The sequence below is a fragment of the Castanea sativa genome, chromosome 1 (genome assembly GCF_040712315.1).
Source record: "Castanea sativa cultivar Marrone di Chiusa Pesio chromosome 1, ASM4071231v1".
Classification (NCBI taxonomy): Eukaryota; Viridiplantae; Streptophyta; class Magnoliopsida; order Fagales; family Fagaceae; genus Castanea; species Castanea sativa.
Window position 1 is genome coordinate 62906616 of NC_134013.1, and position 9035 is coordinate 62915650.

The 9035-nt window shown below is 34.9% G+C and overlaps 1 long non-coding RNA gene across 1 annotated transcript in view; it reads left to right on the plus strand.

Annotated features, from left to right (window-relative positions):
* The window catches only part of LOC142643926 (uncharacterized), a 32529-nt gene extending 29332 nt beyond the window's left edge, over nucleotides 1-3197 (plus strand). Inside the window, exons 2-4 of the long non-coding RNA XR_012845928.1 lie at nucleotides 961-1044; nucleotides 2866-2926; nucleotides 3111-3197. This is a non-coding gene — a long non-coding RNA (uncharacterized LOC142643926). The remainder of the gene's footprint in view (nucleotides 1-960; nucleotides 1045-2865; nucleotides 2927-3110) is intronic.
* Nucleotides 3198-9035: the final 5838 nt, after the last annotated feature.

Sequence of the window (9035 nt, forward strand, 5' to 3'; positions counted from 1 at the left end):
TTCTAACCTGGGTTCCAAGCCCACACTCTACAAATTCATATTGTTTAAGGCTCATTGGGCCTGAGCCCGTAACTGTTCTTGGGGCTAGGTGCAATTGTGCGCTTACAATATTCAAATTCTCTTTTTTATTAGATTTTGTACAATTTAAGTTTCATAATAATTATTTTAAAAAAATCCTTAAAACCACTGCTGCAACTGATTTATTAGAATATTAAAAACATAAAATTTGGAAGAAGTTTCTATGGTTAATATTGCTTATTACCTCAGTCAAGCTATAGATTTGAACAGGTTGTTAAATGATTAACGTAGCAAAGCCGAGTACAAAGAACCTGCTGCTACATATCATATCAAAAGTCATTGATATAAAATTTTGAACCTTTCTCTTTGGTGACACGTGAAAAAATAAAATCCTCTAGCTCGAAAATTTAAAGTATCAGATATTCATGACTATACTGTTTTAACGTAAAGAAGAGCAGATTTGCAGCAACTCGTACCTTCTTGATCCTATAGCTCAAAGGCTACTCTACTTAATATTTGTATTCATTGTTGTGTGTGTATATATATATATGTGTGTGTGTGTCTTTTTGATACATGTAGAGTTCAATGATCTTAGTGAACTTTTTTTTTTTTATGAATAATGCTTTTAGTGAACTTATTAGCAAATTACTAAGCTAAAATTTATTAATTGTTCGTGTTAGAAATATTGAATGAATAGTATTGCATTTTTCACATTATAACATATACAAGAGTACCTTTATATAGTAGGCAAATGTGTTGTACAAGTTTATGTGTTAAGCAAGGCAAGTAAAATAGGCCTAAAATCCACAAATCTACTACACGTTAATAGTTCAAATAGCAGGAATTGATCCCACTTACATCATTGTATGTGTTTTTGTCTATATGTTTGTTGTTACATTTATATTCTATTGATATGGTTGTATTTCCTCGTGCAAAACACAGTCTACGTACGGGAACTCCTTGAGCGCTACTAAAGACATGCAGATAAAGATGTCACCGTCTGCAAGAGTACAAATCAAAGAAAAGGTTAGTCAAATTTTCCATATATATATATATACACTACAAATATAATTTTTAAAAAAAAACTTATAAATTGATATGATAATGAATATCATTGATATTACTTTAACAACATAATAAATATAATGTTGAATTATTTTTTGTGATGAGTTAAGCTAAAAATACTACAATTTTTTTTTATAAGATACTATAATGGCTATGAATTGATATATCACTCTGATCACAAGTAAAAAGTAATATCACCCTTGGTGCGATGGTCACTCTACAAGTATAAGTGTTTGTGAGGTGTGGAAGGTAAAGGCCGGCGTTCAAGTCTCCAAGAGGGAGCTTCACACACATATACACTTAGATTATGCTAGAGTATAAATTCTATCTTGTATAATAAAAAAAAAGTAATTTAAACATTTATTGTCTTATCAATTTATATACATTTAATAGTAAAATTTGTAATAACATTGTTATTATTTTCCTTATTTTGTAATTGGAAACGCATCATACTTTTATATATATATATATATATATATATATAGTACTAATAAGCTTTTGCATTATGGTAGAAGATCGAAAAATATCCATATTATCTTTAAAATTCGGGTCTCCACTTCTAGCCAACAAAATTGAAACTTCTGCTTTGACATTGTGCCACCAATTGCTATTTCTAATTTAAATCATATTAGAAGTATTGGTTAAATGATTAAATTTACTACATCCCAATAGCTTAAGCTTTTGGGACAATCGATAATTTAACACGGTATCAGAGCATGAGATCCTGAGTTCAAACCTTCTCCTCCACTAGGGGTGTCCACGAGTCAGGCTGAGTCAAGTTTATGCCTGACCCGGACCAGACCCAAAGCTGCTAGGCGGGAGAAAACGGAGCTCGAAACCGACCTGAAATGCTAGTCAAATCGGCCGGTTCAGGTCGTGTCGAATTTCAGGTTGTACCAGTCGGTTTCGGGTTTCATCGTTGGTGACGTCATTTTGGCCGGATCCGTCGATATCTGGCCAGATCTCGACGGATTTGGACTAGATCTCGACGAGATCTCACCGTATCTCGTCCGATCTAATGGGTTTCAAGAATAATTTCGCCGGAGAACTCTAAATATCACCGGTTTTTCTATGTTTTTGTCCAAAAACTTCAAATATCGCTGGAAGTTTTTGGTTCTATGCTCGGGTCGAGTTGCTCAGGTTTTGGGAGAGGAAACCCGCCAACCGACTCGAAGGCGTCAGTTTCTGTGGGTGGTGACCCGCCATCGACCGACGGAGTGGTCGGTTCAGGCGGTTTTTGTTCGGGTTCGAGCGGGTTGCTCGGGTTGGTCGGGTTCCTAGTTAGGTTGGACAGTCCTATCCTCCACTCTATATCCGATTTAAATTCTCGCGTATTATGTCTCACCTATTAAAAGGTAGTTTTGGCCCACACGTGAGGGGGAGTGTTAGAAGTATTGGTTAAATTATTAAATTTACCATATCTCAATAGCTTAAACTTTTGGGACAATCGGTAATTTAACAAATCCAAAGAAATCCTAAATTAATAATTCTAAAACTCGACGCGCTGAGATGTTAACCCATACGCATGGTGGTGAAGCTGTTGGGTCCCAATCTAGTAGTGCGTGAATTAAGAAAATCAACTAATAATTTAAATCAATCCCCAACAAACATTATTAAAAAAAAAAAAAATTATGAGAAAAACTTTTTTTCCTCAAATGGAAAAAACTACGAGACAGACTCCAAATAAACTCTTTCTCCTTTCCTTCCGTTACAAATATTTTATGTTTTGAAGATTATTTTTTATGAAATTTCTCTCTTATTCACCGTTTGTCTATCATGCAGAAATATCATGCTCGAGTATACGTGAGCAATAATTGACCAGAGAAAATAAACAAGGATAACTGTAAGTTCTTCGTGGAGATCAGTTTCCCTTTTTACGTGATTCTTTCTCGAAATATATATACGACCTGAATAAGCTGAATTAACATCCTATCTGCACAAATTCTAGTTTTCTCAATAACATGACATCTTCGAGGCACCATGCAGATATGCTTCAATGAACTAGCTAATTCATATTTTATTTTCAGTCAGCTGGTACCGTGAAGCACAAAACATTGAACAGCTAAACATGGCAGAGCACACACAACTAGAGAAAGAAGTGGATGCCGTATTTTAAAGGTCAGTCACCTACTAATTTTTTCGATAAAAATATCAGAGTGAAATAGTTAAAGCCTTATAATAATTGATAAAATGACTAATGAGCAACATATGAAATGTTTGGACGTGTACACAATGATATATATATATATATATATTGGTTATCCTATCCACCATGAGTATTAAGTCCGTTATTAGGCTCTAAATTAGAGGAGATCAAAGACATATTTTGCTGTAGGGAGAGGAGGAAATGTGAAGACAAAGAAAGTAATTGAATGAGCCAAAATCTCTCATCTTGAACTATTGCTTAAGAAACTATTTAAGCTCCATGGTATCAAGCAAAATTCTTTCTAGTCATAATTGTGTCATTAACATATATCACTAGCAGAATGACATCTCATTTTGCTTGATGAAGAAACAAGTCGAATCATAAGAACTAACAAGATAGCCAAGGCGAGATTTAATAGAACTGAACTTAAATAAAAATTGCATAATCTTAATTCTTAAACTAGAAGGGGAAACATATTGACTCTTAGACAACGTACAGTAAAAAAATGTACTGCACGGATGACGCACCTGGTACAACTAGAACTTTCTACTGACTCCAAGAACTTTCGAGAGTTTTCCTCATTGCAGCAATACTAGAACCTATGTGTTTAAATCTTCACAGCTCAATTGCACGAATTGCCCTATAAGATTTTCTCTCAATTTCGGTCTCATAGGATGAACATAATAGGCATGTATTGTTTCTCTCTCTAGGGTACAGTTATAGCCTCTCAACCCTCTTAGAAAATCGTGCCAAGTAGTCCGTTTTACACTGGCAGTAGCTGCGGTACGAAATCCAAAGCACAAGACTTTCTAAAATTTAAGACATGCCAGCCACAATTTTCGAACGATTGAGCAACAAATAAAAGGCTGTCGAAATTTGATAACTTAGGAGTTGATCGAACGACATTCAAACTCTTGAGAGCCTTGATTTTCTTGAGAATGTTTCTGGCAGTGTCTTGTTTAGAACTTGATCAAATCTTCAATGACTTAATCTTTACACATACAAAGGACTTGGAATTCTTCTAACTCTAAACATTGACCATAACATACTGTAATTGGTGCATAATGTGCATAATTATTGGAGAGACTCTAATTAAGTGGTTAATATAATATAATTAAGCCCAAATTTCTTGTTTTAAGTTTCAATTGTATACTTACATGTTAAATCAACTGCTCCATGGTTGTATTAAAGTAGATGATATGATTGGGCAAGTGTTCATTATTAGGTTCCATCAATAGAATGGGGAATACTTCATGCCAGCTCCACCCATGGTTGAAAAAACCTTTTACTTGGTACATGTTAGGGACTCCAATAGTTGTGCAAGGAAGACTCTCACGTTCACTCCACCCATGGTTGAGTAAGGAACAGTCTATTGGTGATTGTAAGTGAAAACTCAAATATGTGTAAAAACACAAGAGCTGTTTAGACTCCCAAATTATAAGATTACGGCTCGATTGATTTTATTCTAACTTAAACTAAGTGCGAAATAGAGTAAATGCGAGCGAGCAAACAATATAACTACTCTAAGTCATATTCAATAAAACACAGCAGTAAAATTAAAGCTAAAAGAGTAGGGAAGAAGAATGCAAACACAAAATAACACGTCGATGTGTTATCGAAGAGGAAACCGAAGAATTCGGCGAAAAACCTCTCCGCCGTCTTCCAAGCGGTAAATCGATCTACTAGAGAATAAGTTGGTGTACACAAATAACAAAAGACCATCTAAGCCTAGTCTACTCCATGTACTCGAGCTCTCCAAGCTCCTACTACCAACTGACTTCGCCAAGTTTTGTCTTCTCTAACTCTCCGGATCATGCAATTCAGCCAGATTGCTTCCGCCAAACATATGGCTTCTTCCAATGCTTCCTAGCATCACCTAAACTCCACTTTACACTTAGAACGGATGTGGTAAGTGTTTGGGCTATCAACCTCTCAAGGATTTTGATATGGAGAGATAGGAGTTGAGGAAAAACCACAATGGATTGTGTAGAGGATTGTGGGTATGACAATCTCTAAATCTTAAGGGTTTGTGGCTAGGGTTTTCTTTCTGAAAGCACTCCACTCAATATGTGGGTAGTGATAGTATATATAGTGTGTGTGAGGATGTAGTAAAGCAGATATGACAAAATAGCAAAACAGACTGTTTCGCGGGTATCTCGCGAGAAGGCCTTACCCGCGAGACACTCGCGAAAACCAGCCTTACCCGCGAGACACTCGCGAAAAACCACAATGGATTGTGTAGAGGATTGTGGGTATGACAATCTCTAAATCTTAAGGGTTTGTGGCTAGGGTTTTCTTTCTGAAAGCACTCCACTCAATATGTGGGTAGTGATAGTATATATAGTGTGTGTGAGGATGTAGTAAAGCAGATATGACAAAATAGCAAAACAGACTGTTTCGCGGGTATCTCGCGAGAAGGCCTTACCCGCGAGACACTCGCGAAAATCAGCTGTCACTATCTGTCATGACTCTTCGAATTCCAGTCATGTGCTGAGCACATACTTCACTTCGCGGGAAGGCTACTCGCGAGCTACCCGCGAAAACTTATTTAGTCTTCAATGTCGCCTTAAGTCTTCACACTCTCTCCCACACACAACCCTTACAAATAAATCCCACATAAAATACAAGGTACAAAAAATTGAACAAAATTATAATCAAATTTGACACGAAATTAACGCCAATACAAAATAGTTGTAAATCACAACTTTACAGTAAGACATAACACTTGGATTGTTACGAAAAAAAAAAAAAGCTTTAGTTCAAGAGGATGCAAACCAAAGTGCCAGAGATAACTTGGTATAAGGTTCAGAAGGGACAAATTTGTTATAATATACAAGTGTGACTATGAGTTGTGTGGTTAGTTAAGTGTTGAAGTCTCATATAATTAGTTAGTTAACTAAGTTGACCACTACAATAAGTTGTGCATAATGTTGTAGCAAATATTATGTAAGTTGCATGGAGTTGTAGCAAATGTTATGTTGGGAATAAGAACTGATTATGGAATACGTACGAGCCTCTAGCATTATTCCCTTTTTTGATCTTGATAGGATTTTTATTGGCATTATTCTAAACTCAATAATGCGGCACATATTCCTCCCTATCTTTTGTAAGTTGCGGTCCACAATCGGCAGCATTTGTTTTACAAATTCCCATCATGACGTAGTTGTAAGAGGATCTGAGATGTGTTTTTGGAATTGTCGTCTGTGAAACGTGTCGAGAACTGGACAGCTAGTCTTAGCCGTTATGAAAAAAAAAAAAAAAAAAAGTAATCACTTATCACCACTGCACCATCGAGAATCTGCGAACAAAGTAGATACACTCAGAAAAAAAAAGAACTGACTGTTCAGAATAGCAGTAGCCAAGTGGCGTGAGGAGGATGGGCTTGGTGATAAGATATCACCGGCCTCGTGATGGCTAACTGTTTGTAACTTTTTTTTTTTTTAGAAAACGACTGTTTGTAATTTTCTTTTTAGAGTGATTAGAAATATTAATTATTAGATACGTTCCCTAGAGTTAGATTTGAAGATTCTCGTAACCCCTAAGAACGTAACTAACCAGTTTAGATGAAGAGGGAGTAGAGGGAAATAAAGTAAAATTAAGTTGGTTAGAAATAGAGTATAGCAATTTTATTCTACTCCCATTTCTCTTCTTTTATCTAAAATTAACCTGGCCTAGAGAGTACTATCCCTCCTATCTAATGAAAGCATAATTTTTTTCATTATTTGAAAAGGTTAGGTGGTTTCTTAGTATTTGGGTTTAAGAGGAGCAAGATTTATATATATAAGTATGTACATGCACTTAAATATTAAGTGATATATTTTTAGGTAAATTTACATTTTATTATCAAATTATTCTAAAATTTTATTGCTTCTTAGTTCTTACACAGTATTTTATAAAATAGAATAAATTATCACATAAATAATTCATTTGTGGGTTTTAAACCTTAAAAAAATTATAAAAAAGGAAATATTTTATTTCATTATTTGAAATTTTGAATGAAGATAATAACGTGCTGATTAAAAGTATGAAAAAAAATATCTAACATATCAACAATAAATACATAAAATAAATTCACCAAAAAATAATGATTGGAGGGGAGGGGAAATATGTTAGTAAGCTACCTATTTTTTTTAATAAAAATGCAGAATTAATTTCAATATTTAGATAGATTACACGTACATGTGTCAACCTCAAGAATTAAAAGAGGACCATCTGTCAACTATTCTTGGCTTTCCCCGCATGCATAGATGACAAGAGAGCACTGCACAATTATGATTTTCTAAAAGGGAAAATTGTTGCACACAAGTGGAAATTTACACACCTCTGTAATATAACTGAAAATGTGATTTTAAGCCAAAATGTATGCAATGTATGCAGGGACGGAGCCAGGACTTGGAGTTAAGGGGGGCAACTTTGTTGCTAGCTGTATGCAGCGGCTCCAACCCTTGAGTCTATTGCTTTACTATTAAGGATTTTTGTTTAAAATTTTTTAAATGGCCAAATAGTTTGTTCTGGGTAAAATAGATTGATTGGACTTAATTTTTTTAGTTTTATTATATTGGTAATTTTTGTTGTTGAACTAATTTTTTTGAGTTTGTATATTTTGTTTTAGATTTAATCTATTAATTTTTTATGTCCTTTAAAATGTGAAAAATGCTAAAACTACAAATTTTTTACAAATTGCTAATGTGATAAGTAGTTATTAATATATAAAAAGTGATGCAAGTGTATGAACTAATAAGAATTTGCTACCTCAATAGTTTGTATAAACATTGTAAAAACGTTTTTGGCTATAAGATTACTCTCAAAAGAATTGATGGCATTATTAAGGGGACAAAAGGTAATTTTATTGAACAAAATTGTTAAAATTAGTACTTATTAATATAATAATTTTTTTTTTTTTAATTTTGGGGAGGCCATTCCCCCCCCCCCCCCCCGTCCAATAACAGCTCCGCCCATGAATGTATGCAACAAATATTGCCCTTTTAAAACTACTTTACTATTAGCTTTGGCTGCTTTTTTGACTATTGCTCAAAGTTTAGAATAGTTTGTCTTGCTCAGCTTGATCACCTGTACCCATATATTATATTTGATTCTTTTTCCCTGGAGGCCAGGGCAATTGCCCAACCTTGACACCTGACTTTATGCTTGATGACACTGTCTCGTGAGAGAGAGGTCTCATTATACCATGTTATGACTATGAGATAGCTTCTCGCTCATAGGACACTTCGAAAATTCTATGAATATATAGTATGGTAATTAAATGATACTTGGACCTTCGAATTTTATATATATCACATCTTTTGCGCTATTGAAGTCACAACTAGCGTGTCTCCAAAACGAGCTGATCAACAGATCAAGGCATAACTGCACTGGCTTGAATTAGTGCTAAAAAAGAAAACATAGTATAGTAGTAGTAGTAGTACAATTTTTAGAAAAATAGTGGAGGAGCAAAAGCATAATATATTTAAAGTTCAAAGAATCAATGCAAGCACCCCAAAGATAGATAGAGACTAGGGAGTCGAGTGAGAGGACGACACTTGGCACTTCTGAAGGTTATCAACGGTCGATGTGACCCTGCACTCGAATGTAACCCCCGCCGCATAGAGAGGACGAAAATTGAACAATGGCAGTATGGCACGTCTATCAGAAGAATATCCACATTTGGAATTATGTGAGAGACTCACTTGCTTAGTTTTGTGCAAGTTCAATCTCAAATTGCTCCACAAGATCACTCTCTAGCTCTTATATAGGAGAGGAGGGGATCGAAGAGACTAAAATATATTGTGAGAGTGTGAGAGTTGAA